Source organism: Prosopis cineraria, unplaced genomic scaffold (assembly GCF_029017545.1).
Source record: "Prosopis cineraria cultivar Desert tree isolate PC_DT_omini unplaced genomic scaffold, ASM2901754v1 PC12, whole genome shotgun sequence".
NCBI lineage: Eukaryota > Viridiplantae > Streptophyta > Magnoliopsida > Fabales > Fabaceae > Prosopis > Prosopis cineraria.
The window spans coordinates 8,691,581-8,710,846 of NW_026555343.1; the positions used below are offsets into that span (position 1 = coordinate 8,691,581).

Here is a 19,266-nt window from a genome sequence, read left to right on the forward strand (position 1 = left end):
GGACCAACAATGATATATATATATATATATATATATAGACATACAGATAGATACTATAACCAAGTGGCCTTATTCAAACGAGATAGAGGAAGTTGTGGCCCCTATACATATACATGATATCAACCCACAGCAAAAAACCTAAACGAGAAACAGAGATCAAATTAAATAAACAAAAACAGACACACGGATTTATTCGTGCATATTTAAACTAACATGATTTGATCAAAAGGGAATATCCAAAGGTTGGAAACCATGACGAATGCTTGCATGCCATATTTGATTGATGTTGAAAATGGTAGAGCCACACTCGTGAACATTCCATTCTTCTAAGGCATGTACTATTCCTGCTATTCGCCAAGCACTCATTGCTCTCCTTGGTAACCAATTCTGTCATCCCAAAGTGAAAAAGGGAAAAATTTCACATTAAATGAAGGCTTCCGAAGGTAAAATACATTAGACTCCCTTAAATGTTTCTAATAGTTTAGAGACCTTTTATCTGTTTTTAAATTGCATATTTTATTCATATTTGGAACTGGTGAATATAAGTTCACTTACTCAATCAGTGTTTCACTTGGTAAGATAGCAACTGTTCAATTTAAACGAGTAGTTATAAGAGATTTTATTATATAATACTCAAAAAACACTAAATTTTAAATTTTTAGAGAAGACAACATATGAAAGAAGTGCTTTGATCATGAGAATTGTTTTAATTTTTGTAGAAAAATGAAAATAGATAATTTTTGGAGAATAATGACCATTTTATGTGGCATGATAACGACTATTCGATTTAATGAAGTGGTTGTAAGAAATTTTGTTTTACAATACTAAAAAAGCACTAAATCTAAACTTTTTAAGAGGACAACATATAAAAGGAGCGTTTTGATCATGAGGATTGCTTTAATTTTTGGAGAAAAATGTAATTAGATAATTTTTGGAGAACAATGAGTATTTCATGTGGCACGATAATGACCGTTTGATTTAATCAAGTAGTTGTAAGAGATTTTGTTATATAATACTCAAAAGTACATACTAAATCTCAAATTTTTAGAGAAGACAACATATAAAACAACAGTGCTTTGATTAAAAGGAATGTTTTAAATTTTTGGAGAAAAATGTAATTAGATAATTTTCAAATATTGATTAAATCCCATGGCTATAATTAAGAAACTCGTTGAGTGAGTGTGCTTAAAAATAAAAATCTATTTTATTCTAATTTTTAACATTGTTCAAATGATTCTAAATTTTTTTTGTTAATTGAAATTTATGTTAAAAATTAAAATTATTGATCTTCTCCCCATAATCTTTTTGTTTATTGCTTACTCTCTTTAGAAAAAAATAAATTTTTTTAATAATTAATTATAGTAATATTTAACTAAATTTTTATAAAATATTAAATTAAAAAATAATAAAATTTATAATAAAATAAAAATATACCAAATTGAAAATAAAAATGTCAAGAAAATGTGATTACTCATAATTAAATAGGATATCTTTGGTAAAAAGGGTAAAATTTAGTTAATTAGAGATCGACTTATTAGAGGCTGACTGTAGAAAAATAGAACCTTAAAATAAAAAAGAAGTTTATATAGTGTAAATTGTAATTTTAGGAGAGATTTGTGTAAGTTTCCTAATTAAAGTGGAGCCCGTTTAATTTTTTTTTTAAACAAAAACGTAGCTAACTTTTAACTATTACAAAAGACCATTGGAATTATATCCTAATTAAAAATATCAAACTATAGTGGTAACTATATATTCTAACCTCACAAGCATGTGCATTGGTGAATGAGAGAGGAGCCATCATGGCAGGAGTACAGTGGTAGAAGCAATCCTTTCTCATTTTCTTTGGAGGAAATTGAGAATATGGTATGAATAATGTTCCTTTTGATGCTTTCATCTGTTCATCTTCATCCCATCCATCTCCCACCAACCATATCTACAAAAGGCAAAAGTGTATCTTTAATATTTTAATTTTATATTAGGTTTTAGTTTGATCTATTAATTTTATTACATCAAAAGACCTATGGCTACAAAGTCATGCTAAATTAAAGTTCAAATTAGCATATAAGTTTCTGTCAAGTTTAAAACTTTCTCAAATTTTAAAATGGATATAGAGATAGGATGTATGTTTGAAAACACATGAAAAAGCATGAAAACTAGGTTGTTTTTTTTTTTAATAGTTGTGCACATGCATCTTCTTATTAAAGGCAATCCTATTTGATGGAGAGTACTCTATAGCCAACCGTTTGTCCCCTTGTGAGAGACCCCATGGCGAAGGGATTAGTCACTGCTACCGACAGTGGATACTTTGGGCAACCAAAAAAAGGCAATCCTATTTAAGACTTGATCGAATATAAAATGCAAGCACTTCTTTTAATAGAAATTAAAATTTCAGTTCATCAAAATATGAAGAACTATCTCTTTTCACTAAACTCAACAATTACTAGTTCAAAATGAGGTTTTTTTTTGTTGGTGAAGTGGAAAGTGATTTTAAACATGTTTATAGGTTCATTTAATATAAGTGAATACAAGCCGTTATGCTGTGAGCCATATGTTAGGAAGCCTTTCAAATGAAATGATGTTTATAAGCATGAGAGGCTCTCCTCCTAATATGATAACTTTTTGAGGTGAGCTCTTTTTTTAAACTTGTGCTCATGAGAATTGGTATGGTTTATAATGAGTTCTACATTTTGAAGTCTCACCAACAATTTAGGGTTTATAAATTTAAAAGACTCTCCTATTGAATGAGCTTATCTTTTAATATGGGCTTTCCTTTGAGGCTTTAGCCATGACTCATTAACCTATAAGAATATAGATATGGATACGTAAAACAATCATTCATTCTCAACAATAACCATATTTACCTTGGCATCATAGTTTGTCGTGAGAGTAAGGCTTACTTTGGACGTGAGTACTCTTGAATGAAGCTTCGTCAACTTATCCTCGTATAGTATAGCCACCTGCTTGCATGATATCATACGACTTGAAAAAAAGTAAACAAAAACAAAATTTTTTGAAAATTAAGAGAATTGTTAACTTTTACATTATTTTACACACTCTTTATTTAAAGAAATCTTTCCAAAGTTTAACAGGTTGAACAATTTAATTAGGGACAGATTTAAAAAATTATTGCAATTTGGGAAATATTTAAGAAGTTAAACTACTTTTAATTAACAACTTTTTTAACTTTACTAAGGAAGTTAGTTGTGAATTATATTTAAAATAGGAAACAGTAATATTTTATCTCCCTGAAGTTTTCATTATAATATATCACAGACTCAAAATTTGAGTCACAATCCAAAATTTGGTATTATATATACTTTGAAAATATTTAAAAGCCTAAAAGTAGGTATTTAGGTATAAAATATTTAATGATCCATATATCCTTTATAATATGACTTATATTTTAATGCATCATAAGAACTCTCATCTGCGGCAGAATAGGATAGAGGGGGGCCAAATTTAAATAAAAGATTTTACATACTATTGATAAATTTTTAAATATTTAAAATAAAATTTTATTAAATACTTAAATTATATGGAAAATATGATAATAATAATTTGAAATTATTTAATATTTTAATAAATTAAAAATATAGTTAAATGAAATATTTTTTATACATATGATATAAAATATAATAAACTATATACTTGACCTGCTAAGACTAGGATTAACCAATATTATTTACAAATTAAATAGTAAACATATATTATTTAAATTCTTATTCAATTTAATAGGGTAATACTTAGATACTTAACCTTGTATACTTAATATAATTTTATCCAATCAAATTAAAACAATTAAATTTCAATGTGTTAATATAATATTAACAATAAAAATTTGTTAAAGAATAAATAATCCATAAATGATACATATGTTTTGATTTAATTGAAAACAAGTCCCTTAAGTATAAAAGGCTAAGCATAATTTATTCAAAATTTTTTTGAAACAATCTACTAAATTCCACTCTTTTTAATATTCATCATGCATTGATGATATTTTTATTTTTTTGAAAAAAAATGGAAATTATAAAAATATTTTTATAAACCAATATTGTATAATCATGTAATTTATTTCTATTTGTAAAGAGATTGCTCTCAAAATTCTTCAGACCCTTCGCCCCTCTTGCTTGGCAATCTATATAACCCACTTCCTTGTATTGAATCCATATCTCTAAGCCTACTAGATTTTGGCCCAAGAGTTGCTGACTCAAAACCCATTTCATTTCTTTATTAGCCCCATTTGTGACAGGGTACGGCCCTGACTCTCATTAAAGTAACTTACATTGATTTTAATATATATTATGCATTAAAATAATATCTATTGGTTTTTAATTTTGTGTGTGTATCTATCATAAAATCTATTATTGTAGCATTTTTTTTTTCAAGTATGCAATAACATCTGCTACAACAAGATTATCTTTAATTTATTATAAAAATGTAGTTTTACAACAAACGTGGGTCCGTCCCCAAATATGTGTGTATAAATAAGCAAACTGTACTTTTAGTTTTTTAATTTTATATAAAATTTTAATTTAATTTTTTAATTTTAAAAAATATCTTTTCAATCTTTTAACTCTAATATTATTAATTTCAAATTATTATTTTTTATGTTGATCATTGTTATTATTTTTTAAAAAAATTAAACTTGACATATTAACATTTAAAAATGTTTTGTCAATATTAAAAAAGTATAATTTATACATTTTTTTATGATGAAATTAATGGTATTCAGGTTAAAGGATTGAAAAAATCCTTTATAAATTAAGGAATTAAAATAAAATTTTGTATAAAGTTAAAAAAATATTATATACTTTAGCATAGTTGTCTATAAAACTTACCTGAACATTTCTTTTGCTTAGAGCATTGGATATATAGCAAGAGAAACCTTATTAAAGTTGCCTCGCAGAAACACTTGACTTGTGCTTTTGGGAATGCTGTTCACAACAATTGCTGCAGCTAAACTACTTCCATCCACAACTTTCATCTTCAACTCTGGAAACTTGTGGATATAAAGTTGCCCATATTCATTCAGCTCTTCTTCCTGCCAATTTGTGTTGTATTTTTTTTTTGGCCAAACAATTCGTGTTATATATATATATATATATATATATATAAATTACCTGTGCCTTTAGAAAATTATTTTGAAGTCCCATGTGCTTTTACTGACGTTATCACTTATTGCTAACACCTATTGTTAACTGAACAATTTAGTGCTGTTTAGTTGTTAGCTGAACAATTCTACTAACACCTATCTAGCAATAATTGATAATTTCAGTAAAAGAGATGGGGATTCAGAATAATTTTGTAATTTCATGTATCTATATATATATATCTATATTGTAATTAGATTGCTTGAATGGGACCTGATCGTGATTTTTCCTCTTCCTTTTTTCGATGTTTTGCATATAAAAACTCATGAAGGTTTGTGTTGTTGTTGTTGTTTTTTTTTTTAATTTCTAATTACCTGATTAAGAAGCCCAAGACTCAATACTTTAGCTCCAGATGATTCAGCCTCTAATATTGCCTCTTCAATTAATTTGTTCAGTGATGTGCTCTTTCCCTTCAAATACTGCATAATGCACAAGAAAAGTTTCAATTTTGTCTTGTTAAGATCCTAGTCATCCTTTTCATGAAAGTGTAATTGCCTCATTCTTTTAGAGACTATGGACTTTCTTGAACAAGAAAATTTAAAAACCCCTTATCAGAGCTAAATTTATAATTCTTTTAAAACAGAAATACGTTTCTAATTTCGAACCATTTCCAAAATTGAGCTATATTAATGAAGCAAACGGCAAGATAGGAAATTATTCTTACATGTTTTGTGAATCGTGGTATGACCCATGACTGCAAATTGAGTTTTTTGAAAGTGTTCCTTTCTGAAACAAATGTACGACCAAAGATCCAAGCCAATGGAATAAAACCAAAAGTGAAAGGCCACATGAAATGAAGATACCATTTTGATGTTTGAGGTTTGGAGGCCAAGGAAGCAAACCCTAATGGAAGATGATAGATGGAATCCAACGTTGTTAGATGAGTCAAGTGAACCACATTTGGTGAGTCATTTGGTCTCTTCAAAAATGTTTCATAAGTTTCATCTGTGGATTCATCCACAGTACCATAAATGTAATCATAGATTGGCATGAAAAGGCAATAGTTTGTCCTGAATCTGGTGTGATGCAGTGAGTGAAACCTGCATGTGGTTCATAAATCAAGCTTGATTTTTGTTAGTCATGATTTACTATTCAATTATTGATTCACTATATAACAATTTCCTAGCCATCAGACATACCAGCTTTCCTCAATTTTAAATTATACATATACTTTCTTTTTCATTTAATTTTCAAAATCGATATCCACTTTTCTTGAATTTTACTAACTTGTCTTGCTACATAAATGGACACAAGTCTGGAAAATCCATTGGAAAGTTGGGCTTGTCTTAACTATTTTCTTAAAATTGCCCCATACAAATACTTGAAAGGGGTAGTTGTCCTTAAAATTACTTGAAAGAATCCAACAAGTACTGGATTTGGATTAGTTTAAATTTTATTAAGTGCCCATTTAAATTTTAATTTATATTTGACAAAAGTATATTTAAGAGATTTAACTATTTGTTAAATTTGGTAAAAGCACATCTAAAATGTGATTTAGATATACTATTATTGAGGGTTACAAGCCTTAATAAGTCTCTGTAGCTCGAGTCAAACAGGCGTACAGTACTGATGCAATATGCAAAAAAAATATTTCTATACGGACTATTGTCTTAATTTGGTGTTTAAAATTATGTTTAACTTTTCCTCAAATACAAGTGTTGAATTGCATTCCGTATTTGTTGTAATATTCCCAAAAGAGTAGTCCTTCAATCCTTCAAAACGGGGAAATTGTAGTGGACGTTGAAAAGTTTGAAGTCTAATTGAGGCTTGCCTTTAACATCTAACAAATAAATTAAGGTATCGTTTAGATTAATGAATTTGAATTTAAATTTTAAATATAAAATTTTATATTTAAAATTTATGTATTTGGAATCCTTTATTTAGATAGTGCAAAAAATTTTAGAAGACAAAAAAAAAAAAGATGAGTCCAAATTTGAAACAGAAACAAAATATTTAAAGTGACAGACTTATCACTATTGTTTAATACAAGAATGAGATATATATGAAAGTATGTAGTGGAAATAATAATAGAAGCATTGATAGGTGAAAACGTGGAGGAAAAAAAAAAGAGAGGATTGAAGTGGTTGAGATGTCAAATAAATAGGATTTAAAGAGAATTTGAAATTACAAAAAATTATAATACCCAAATCTAAAGTCTTTTATGTATTTATACATATAATTTTGTTCAAATTTAAATCCTTATGCATCGAAACTTACTTACTCTAAATTAATTGGACAAATTCACCTCGGACTTATATACCTTAATTTATTTTTTAATTATCAGGTGTGGAACTTAAGTATAGTCTAATAATGAACGCACACAACTGTAAAGGAGGAGACTTACGATGGAGTGTAGGTGAGATACTTCAAAAAGGGAAAGAGAGAGAACAGCTTCTTTGGGAAGAACTCAAAGTTGCAGTGACCCAAGTTGTTCATGAAATCGATATAAAACAAGTAACCATAAACAGAAGCACCGGAAGCAGTCTTTGTGAACAACGTTACAAATAGTGGTATTGCGAATAGAGTAATATATGCTAAGACCTCAGCAAATGGATGAGCAACAGCTGTAAAACAAAAACAGTAATAATATCAATATACAAAATGACAAATACGAAAAAGGAAAAATGATACTTATATCCCAAAAAAATTAATTTAATCATGGTTTAGGTCATCATAAGTAATATTTATTGAAAGATAAATTGCAAATATTGATTTATATAACTGTAAATAAAAGAGTCTCAATTGCAAATAATTGGGAGTGCTTTATATATTTTTGTGTATCCAACTATTTAGATATCTTTCAACAACATTTTTTAGGGATTTGACTTATCTCTAAATTAATCTGTTGGCCTTATTAATCTTTAGTGGATCAAGCCCAAACCTAAGCTTCCTTTGTGGAATGGGAGCTTATCTAAATATTCATAATGCTCGGGTTCTTACGTGTAATATTTATCTTTTTTTTTGGCAAGTATAAATAATAGGCTTTGCCAACAACACAGAACCCATCTATTTTAAAATTATTGGAGGGGAGACGTTTTCACAAGGAGGGTGTGTGTGGAAGTTATATGCAAGAGGGAGGCTATAGTGAAAACACTCATTAACTTTGAATCCAGAAGGACAAAATTTCATTCTTTTTCTCTTCCAATGTATTTTGTCTATTTTTTGTAAACTAGAAACTGAATTCAAGTGACTCTGTTTGTCTATGTAAAAATTTCTATGGTCTTTTGAAACCGCAAGCGTCATTCCCCTAATCAGAAAGAAAGAAAGAAAGTTGTGATGATGATCAATGATAATTAGATACTTTGAGCAAGGCATGTGTAAGGATATATATAAGAGGCTAGCTACTTGATGAGCTCATCAATGTAATCAAATACAAATGTCTAAAGCTAGGAAATGGACAGGCTTTTACCTTATAGGCTTAGCTCATTTGGACATTTGAGCACAAAAGTGATTTTGTCAAAACCTGGCCCAAATTACTAAGCCTCAAGGCTTGGCCATAAAGCCTGTATTTTTTATTTTTTGTTTTTTCAAAATTAAATTTAATTATGAAATATTAAACAAATCAAATTTTGAGTACAATTTTACATTTAAAGTACAAATAAAAAAAAGGTTATCACTACCACCACCACCACCATTTATAAATAAAATATTTGACTATTTGACTAGTTTTATGATAATTCAATACATTAGTAGTTATTGTTTGATTGTTTGAGGCTAAAATTAAGTAAAGAATTTTTTAGATGATAAAAATAGAGTAAGGTTTTTAAAAAAAAAATTAAAAAAGGCTAGTCTGAACCCAACCTTTTTTCACAAAGCTTTTAGACGTGAACCAGAAAACCTTCTTACCCATTTTTCTAGCAAATTCTCAAGCCCAACCCTCTACAAAAATATGGGAAAACACAAGCTGGCCCAATTTCCTAACTCTAACTTCGCCCCAACAACCAAGCCAATGGGTGAAAAAAGAAAATCATAAATGAATGAAGAGTATCATACCAGTAATAGGCTGGGTGACAATGGAAGAATGATGGTGAGAATGGTAGCGAGAATAAAGGAAGTGATGGTGAAGAGCTTTGTGAAGCCAATAATAAAGAAACTCGACAGGACCAGCATGCAATAAAACCGTGAGAATCACACCTTCTGTTCTCCATAAGGGTAAGTGATGAAAAATCTCAGGAAGTATTATGTACGCTATGTACATTATATGTCCGGTCAGCAAAATATTGTCATCCCTGCAAACCATATGAATTCCAAATCAAGACTAAATTAGATCAAGTTTTAACTTCATTATTGCTTCAAAGAATGGATTTAGAAAACAAAAAATATGAATATATATACACTACTACAATCCTTTTACACTGATTCTAGAATTGATGAGGAAACAAGCAGCGTACACTGATTTTTGAACTAGTTAGTAAGTAAACTTTCTACACCAGTTGCAACTAGAACATGAATGGATAAGATTAAAATACATGAATGGACAAGGTTTAAAATGGTCCCAATTTCTTTCCAAAAAACAAAAAATGGTCCCAATTTCAAGTTTGTACTGCATGAAAAAAGCCATTTTGGAAGAGTTTCACCTTGTTGAAATAGTTGGTAATATACAATGCTAGATGATTTGTCAACAATAAAGAGGAAAAAGGTGGTAGCTAGTCGCTTACTAGCTACTTACTAACAACTTCAGCTTTTTGGATCTAATAATAAGGCAATGAATAAATTAGGTTTGACATCAGATATCAGAATTTGGTCATATATTTGAATCTAATCTCTAATGGAATAATCGGTTAAAAGATCAAAGAAAAATGTAATTGTTGGTCTCTATATTTTTAATATGTTTTAATATCATTCCCTATACATTTTTTTTTATTTCTCTTATAGTCTATTACATTTTATCTGCCCGCAACATTAGTTCTTATATCGTCATTGACAGAGTTAAATATATGCTAATGTGTACAAAACTCTGTTACTGTTGTTAAGTTGGTAAAATTATGATGAGTTAGATATTGTATGAGTTATAAAATGGTTATCAATCCTTATGCTTTTTTGCCCTAGCTAGTTTCTTCTTGCTTTCCACTTATTTCTTTTTTATAGAAGTCGTTCATCATAATATAACAAGTTAGCTATGAGAAGTAATAGAGTTTAACTGCATGTTAGCCACCATGTTAAGTCTTTATGGTCAAATTTAAAATAAAGAGATTAACGTTGCAAATAGATGAAACTTATAAAGCTATGACCAACATAAAAGGAGTATAAGGATTGATACCAAAACGTGCTAAAAGTTACGGATCAACAATTGTATTTTTTCGAAAATAAAAATCCTTAAATGAGGATGAGAAGTAATATAACAAGTTAGCATGAGAAGTAATAGAGTTTAACTGCATGTTAGCCACCATGTTAAGTCTTTATGGTCAAATTTAAAAATAAAGAGATTAACGTTGCAAATAGATGAAACTTATAAAGCTATGACCAACATAAAGGAGTATAAGGATTGATACCAAAACGTGCTAAAAGTTATGGATCAACAATTGTATTTTTCAAAAATAAAAATCCTTAAATGAGGATGCATGATATCCAGTGGTAGAGTCACATATATTTGGAGGGGGCATATGCACCCCCTCAATTTAGAAAAAAAAGTACAAATAAGTAGTATAGATTTTGCTATTTTATCCTCTCTAGCCATAAAATTTTGCACCCTTTGAAATCTAGATCCTTTTTTTTGTAAATGTTTTAACTTAAGCTCAGTTTTGAATCCACTAAATCCCAAACTCTAATTTGATTTTTAGAAAAGAATATACTTATTTATTTAATTTTTTAAGTTTCTGTTTAATTATTATATATTTATAGATTTTTTATGTATAAATAATATCATAAATTAGTGACTTATATGGAAGGAAATATTTTTAATAACTTTTGATAATAAGTATAGGGGACAGTTATAAAATATATGATTTTTTTTAAAAAAATTATTAAATAGTTATTTTGAATCATTATTTTTAAAATTAACTGGCATTCTCTTGCGACATGTGGTCCTCTTTGCCACTGATGATATATGTCTTACGTAGGGATGAAATTTTGATATATTTTTATGGCTCCATAATAGATCGTTTATACATTGATATGATATGTGTTGATGATATTAATTAATTCTTAATGACTACTCTTCTTGCATGTGCTTAACAAATATTAAAAAAAAAAAACAGAGAGAGAGAACAAAAGTGAAATTTCAAAACTTTAAATTAATAAACATTAGGTCTTGGAAAAAAGTAAGTTACAAATATTGATTCAAGCAAATATAAATCCAAAAAATCCAATTATTAATAAGACATTTAAATCTTAAATATAGCTCTTAGATTGTATTATAGATTTCTATTTATAATTATTTGAATCAATGTTACAATTTATTTTTTTAAGGCCTCTATCAACAATCCTGTTTTTGCCTTGAGCTGTTCGATGTCGAGAAACAGATATCCAGATCTGGCTGTGCACTATCCTCGCCATTAACATTGGAAGTATGAGATAGTAAACCAAGTCCCTCTCATACGACGTCGTGAGAGAGTAAATGGTATGGACCACCCATGGGGCTAATGTCATGTGCTTCATTAATTTCCACCATCATCAACATGAAACAAAAAACATTAACTCGAAATGATACAAAGGGAGGTATTGTTGAAACAAAAAACATAATACAAAGGGAGGTATAAGCAAGCTCTACTAAAATCCGAATAAATGATTCAACCAATCAGGAATAGTGATTCAAGGATTGATATATAGTTATGACTGTGGTTGAATCGAAGCCAACTTAGTAATGATTAACTCAAAATGATGTCTTGCTTCATGCTCGATAAATGGAAGAAAAAATATATAAAATCTAGCTAATGCACTCGTCTAAGTTGCATACATCCTTGATAAAATTTTAGAAAAATAAATTGGATATATTGATTTAGAAATAGTTATAAATTTAAAAGTTCTAATTGTAAATAATACATTTAAATTTTAAATATAACTCATAATTTACAATTAGGATTCTATTTGCAATTGTCTAAATCAATATTTACAACTTATTTTTTTATAAAATTTTGCTGAGATCTAGCTATCATAAATTATATATTTTGAGACATTATTATCATTCTCCCTCAAACAAATAAAGATAAAACAGCTAAAAGGACCATGCCAAAAGGAACAAAAAAAAAAAAAACAAGAGACTAAAAAGACTAAAGAGAATGAAAGCAATAAGTGCTTAGAAGAGCAACAAGGTAAAACCTTAAAGCTCCCAAGAGGCTTCCAAGGCCAATCTGTAAGAATGCCTGGATGAGAAGCCATATCTATAAAACTAGCTATCACAATTTCTAATGGCACAAATCATGATACTTGGCTTCCTTACACACACATATATAGTGTGCTTTATTCATCTGTAAACCATATTATTCAATGCTGCATTTAAGAACCAAGGTCCTTCTCTCTTAACTTCTAAACTTGTAAACACTTGATAAGGACTCTTATGCAAACTCGTTCTAAACTTGTAAAAATCACAATTAATAATAGCATTCTTAACTTCTAAACCTGTAATCTCAGTTAAAAAAACTGGAAATTTAGTTATAAAAACCAAAACTTGTAAATATTTAGGCTTTCATGAGTTTACAACTACATTTTTCATGATCTTCAAATATGCCTTTCTAAATTTTAGAAATGAAATACGACATGAATTTGAAAATACATTTAAATAATTCATAACTGAAGTTTTAGCATTTCCAACTAAATTTTGAATGATTAAAGAAAATTTTTATCCTTCATCTATTCACGTAAAAGTGTGTAATATCATAAACTTTTTTGGTGGTGCAATATTCCCTTTCATCATTTAAAAATAGTACAATGTTTCTCTTGCTATTGACAAATGGTAACTTTGACCTTTAGTTGACTAAAAATTATAGGCAACAACCTTAAAATAAAAAAAAAGATTCAAAAAAATTATAAATAAATACCCTATAAAAAATTAACACTGATTAAGTCCTTTAAATTATAAATAAATTCTAAAAGACAAATGTTATTTGTTATTACCGTTTATCAACTACTTTGATAGATTACTAGATGATCATCGAATAATCATCATTGGCAACAACAACAACAGTTAATTAAATAAAAAAATAAACATATTTTAATAATATCTCATAAACACTGACAATTTAATATGTAATCATTTTTACAAGTATCACTAATGATTATTCAATAATCACTCAATATTTGGTCAAAGTAGTTGGTTATAATGTTATTTTGGTCTTTTACTCAAGAAAGAAATAACATTAGTTTCTTGAAATTTATTTTTAATTTAAAGGACTTAATTGATATTAATTTTTTTAAAGGGTCTTTTAATATAATTTCTAATGTTGTTTTTTATAATTTTATAGGTGAATTAATTATGATCAAACTTAACTTTTTTAATAGAAAGGATAAGATTATACTATTTTTAAATGTTGAAGGGAGACATTACACTAGAGCAAAATTATCTTTTCACCCAACTTTTAATTTACTTTGAGTATTTATAATTAAGCTTAAAAGTTTTGAAAGGAAGATTTGCATGTAGATCCCAAATTAAAAAATAATTACCTACAAGTCCCAAGTCCTTGTAAATATTAAAATTTGAGGTGTAAATATTAAAATTTTAATTTTAATTGGAAATGAGGAAATGAATAATTTTCTGAGTCTTTTTTTTTAATCACACTTAACCTGGGCTTTCCTTGTGGGAAAAAAAAAACAAGAAGAATCATATCACCTCCCAAAAAAGTTATTCATAGATAAGGATTAATATAGACTTATTTATTATTAAAATGATAACAGAAACTTTTTTTTTAATGATTACTTGTTGTTAGTCCCTATTGATGAATAATTCTTTTAGAAAGTCCTTAAATACAATTCTCCCAATAACCAAAAAAAAAAAAAAATACACATTCACACGCATACAAATATGTCAATGCCTGACTTGAACCTCTGATTTTCTTTTGGGATGGTATTGTAGCAAGTACACGTAACCACTATAAGTGCTGACACTTCTAAATCTTGTTAAAGAAGTATAGGCAGAGATATAACAATCAATCATAAATACATTTCTTATTTAAGCAAAAAAAAAAACCTCCAAATATATATATATATATGTATATATATATATATATTTTAGTGAATGTAATAATTTTTCTAATATTATAATCAAAGATATAAAAATAACAAAAATGTTTTAGCGAATATTAAAATTTTTCTAATTTTATAAAAATAATATCAAAATTTCATATATATATATATATATATATCAAATAATAATATAATTTAATAACTCAATTTCAATTTTGATTTGGATTCCTTCAAAATATCTTTCATCATGTCAAATGGGACCTTATTGTCTGTGTTGTTCGTGAATGTGAACGTTGGTGGCTAGAATGATTGATAGTTTGTGCCCATCAGGCTCACACTTAATTCTTCCGGCGCATTTGGCATTTGTCATATTCATCATTTATTGAGAATATTTCCTTTTTTTTTTATTGAGGATATTTCTAGTTGGCTGGAAGAGAAGTACGATGCATGTTTAAACCGTACTACTATTAAAAATTTTTATATGAATTACTTTTAACATATTTTATTAAAATTAAGAAAAAATTTTAAATTTTATTAACTCTATATTAAAATTTCATAAGTTTTTACTTTTATCCATAATAAGGATAAAAAATTATTTTTAATAATTTTTTTGACATTCAAGAAATGCATAAAAGAAAAGATAAACATTGAAAATAATAAAATAACTCATAAATATAATCAAAATTAATATTTTTTCTCTATCATGTGGAATCAAGGAATGATGCAATGTATCTTCCTTAATTGGACAAACAATTGGATGGTTGAAGCTGAAAGACAATACTATGAAAAACCTAATTTTTGAGGTAATCTGTGAGTTTCATAATGAAGTTGTGGGGAAGACGTAGCCAAAACATGAAAAATAATTAAAAATCACATGAAAAACATCCTTAATTTTTTTTAAAGAAAAACCATGTTTTGTTGTGGTTTGGTGACTTGGCCACCTTTTAATTGCATATTTGGATTTGCATTTACAAAATTAATGCACTATTATTATAAAATATAGTTTTTATACCTATTTTCAATCCTTATAGGAAGGTGATCAATGACAATTTGACAAAAAAAAAATCTTTGGGTGAGTCGCTTTTCACACTTAAAAAAAAAATTGTCTAGAAAATATTTATTACACCGGTTTCAAAATAGAACCGGTGCAGTATGTTATTTTTTTTCAAGTAAAAAGTATTTTTCTTTCTACACTTGTTGATAGACAAATCAGTTTAGTGAGTTATTTATATTTAGTTTAAGAGTAAAATATTCTAATCACTTTATTATTTTGTTTTAATTATGTTGATCTTCCCTCTATTTTAAAAACATACAATTTAGTCTAATATGTTAACTTCATTAAAAATATTTTAAAAAAATTTAAAAAATTATTTTTAATTTAAATTTATATTAAAATAGTTTTTATTTATTAATTTAGCTCTCGCCCTAATAAATTCTTAAATTATATTATTATTTTTCCCGTTAAATGAATTTCATTTAGTAAAGAAAAAGAAAAGAATTAAAGAGTTTTCTTTTCTTTCTTTTATTTTTTTTTCTTTTTGCTGAATGCTTTTGGAAAATTAGGACAAAATTTTAAGTAGACATAAAAATTTGATTGAAAGTTCAATTAAATTTTTAAATAAATATATTTTTAACTAAATATGTTTGTACATGTGTTTACAAATTTTAAATTATGAATTTAAATCATTTTTATATTCTCTCAAACTTCCATTATTTTATATATACCCCAGAATAGAATTGGGTAAACATGACGACTATTTTTGCCATTATATATTAAGCAATGTTATGAATATAACTGATATATAAAAAGTTGAGAATAACGATGCAAGACAAAAGGTGTGAGAGAAAATAATGAAGGAAAATTTTTTAGTCACTTGGATACATATATTTTGAATATGACTTCTATTTATAAGTCTTCAGTCATTAAAGTCATATCCTATTGTTATAAGAAATAAAGAGGTATACAATGATACATGTAGCCTTTGAAGTTTATAGGATATATCAACTACAATAAGCTCCTTCCAAGCTATTCACTATGACATAACTCTTAAGAAGATTATAGGTTTAAGACATTAAGATTAAAACAATCCTAAGAGGTATGGATATCCACAATATAATATTTATAATACTCTTCTTTGGATGTCCATAACAAATATTGTGGCTCATTAAAATCTTATTAAGAAAAAATAAAACCTAGTGAAGAAAAAAAAAGTTAGTACATAATAATTTTAAACACTCATTTAAGTTGTTTCATTAAAAACCTTTTCAATAAAACCCAGTGAAACCTTAGGAAGGAAAAAAGAGTATTTGTTATTCAATCTCACTGGTAGAGTTGGTAATTTAAACCAAACTTCATAGTTCATCCAAAATAAGACTAAAAAATATAAACAATTGAGCCAAAATATATTAAAATATAAGAAAAATGTACTCAAATAATATGAAATTTTAATAGTTATTGGAAAGTTAGCTTCTTGCGAATTTAATTATATAAAGGAGTAGTGTCGGTGGGTAAAGAGTGAAGAAGAAACATGCAAGAAGGTAATGTGTTTTGAAAATAAAAAATATAAAACAAAAATAGCTTTAAGATCTTCTCCCTCTAGAGAAATCAAAACCAACTATTCCACCACTCCCAGAACTTTTGATTCCAACTCTCTCGCGTACACAAGCTTTGCCTTTTGTGATGATGAGCCTTTATGAGTAAGAATTTCCTCCCCTTAAGCGCAAAACAGATGACAGGACAAAGGCTCTACAAACAAGAACATAAATTGGATACAGAACTCTATAGGTTTATCAAAAAAGGATACTCTAGACCAAAATTTTTCAAAAAAGAAAAAGAAATTCTTGTAGTAAAAAGACAACTGCAGTAAATAGAAGTAGATTTAGCTCAAGACCAATTCAAGATTATCTATGAGTCTTATCCAACATATCCTACTTTGTCTAGGTAATTCCTTACCTACACCACCGTACACCCAACCTATCTAACTAAAACTGATTACTGTAAACTATTTAAGATGCTTTATCCTGTTCTACAAAAAAAACTCAAAAGAAGCCAACTTAAAAACCAAAGCCATTAGTATCTTACTTAGAAAATCTGCCTTTCCACCAAAGCCTCTCTTATACAAAACCCCAAGACTATCAAGCATCTTTCATAAAAATACCAAAAAAACCCTTGACCGTCAAAACATCTCATTCACTACTGAAGTCCAAGGCCACCATCAACAATAGATAAACTCAAAGGGATTGAAGATCCTTCAAATCTTTAAGAATTATTGCTTCTATTCAACAAGCTATTTTAGACTAAGTCTATTCCAATCAAGAGAATATAGACTTGGTTATATCTTTTAAAATTTCTACAGAATATACTTATTTGAAGAAGAACAACACTTGGTTGAATTGTCAAAAATTGTAATGGTCCAACCAGCACCTCAACCACAAGCTCAAAATGAAGCCCATACAGAGACAATTGTAGAAGACCCTCCTGATGATGAATTAGGAATTACGGGAGATATTCTGGCTGAACCAACTAATAACCTTTAGTTTTGTAGGTTTAAATTAACAAAGTTAATACTAGTATAGTTTAGGGTCAATCAAGATCATATCTCTCAAGGAGTTGATATTCTAAAATTCTAATGGTTAAAAATAAAACAATAAATAATGGTTTGTTCAAACTATCTAAAAAAAATCAATAAAAGCTATTTTATTTTTTTTTTTATTTTAATGAACTAAATTGGAATGAATATAGTGAAATGAGTGTGTAAAAATGTGAGTAAAATCAATAATATTGACTTTACTTGGATGACTTAACTATTTAGTTTAATTTCACTTTGATTAATTGCGTTAACAACACCTAGAATTCTCTAAGTTAAACACCAAGTTACTTATTATCACTAGTGGCCAATTACTAATAATAAACAACCCAATGCTATAAAAATTACCCAATTGTTTGATTCATTAATTTGGACAGCTCCTAACTTTTGTCTCAATCATAATACAATTTATGTTCAATAGATATTTTAAATATTAGTTAACAAACATAACAAATATAATTGTGTCTCACTCATATAAATTAACAAGTAGCAATTAAATTTAATAAAGCAATATAACAATTAAATATGTTCAACAAATAAACTGATCCAAAATTAATATCAAACATCTTAAGTATGTCATATTAGCCATATATTCATGAATTCAAAGACATAGCAATAATATCTCAATAAATTCAGTCACAATTCATGAATTAAAGAGGTAAAAAGAGAAGAAAATTCTCATTTAAATGGAGCTCGTAGGTGTGTCTATCTCTAAAGAAGGAAAGAGAAGCCTAGCCACGCATGAATTTAAACTTCAAAACTCTATCAAATAGCTTGAAGAACGCTTCCATGGCAACTCTGAAGAGTGAAATTTTGAACAGCAAAACTCTATCAAATCAGTTATTTTCGAAAATGACGTGCTGAAGGCGAGAGAATGAGTCAAACTTTATTAAGTCTTGTTTGGCGAGGTGACATGTGACAAAAAAATAAGTTATTGTGCAAATGTCATAAAGTGGTGTGAATATATGTGTGGGTATAGATATATATATAAGTATGATAAAATTTTTATACTAATATATTTAAGAAAAAATATAATTTTAAATCTTTATACTCTGCTTACATTTTACTATTAATTTTTATATTTTTTTTATATTTTTAGTTCTTATACTTTTATTTTTCATTATTTTAGATCCTTTCAAAGTCTCTATATTTTGTTCCTAGAGTAAGATGTACAATACCCATCTGAAAAATAAAACAAAGAAAAGAAAGTGTTGGATCTTGTAACAAATTAAAAAAAATAAATCATTTAAATGATTTTTAGACATCATTTATATTTGAATAAGGATATTGTAGTCCAACATATGTGACTTAATAGTTAACTAATGGTTAGGTAGATGAAAGCAAAATCTTAAAAATAAAATGAAAGCTTATATTTTATAACTATCCATACTAAAAAATATTTATATAGGTTT

At 27.5% G+C, this 19,266-nt stretch overlaps 1 pseudogene; it reads right to left on the reverse strand.

Annotated features, from left to right (window-relative positions):
• Window positions 1-12,496, reverse strand: LOC129288925 (very-long-chain aldehyde decarbonylase CER1-like; annotated as a pseudogene).
• Window positions 12,497-19,266: the final 6,770 nt, after the last annotated feature.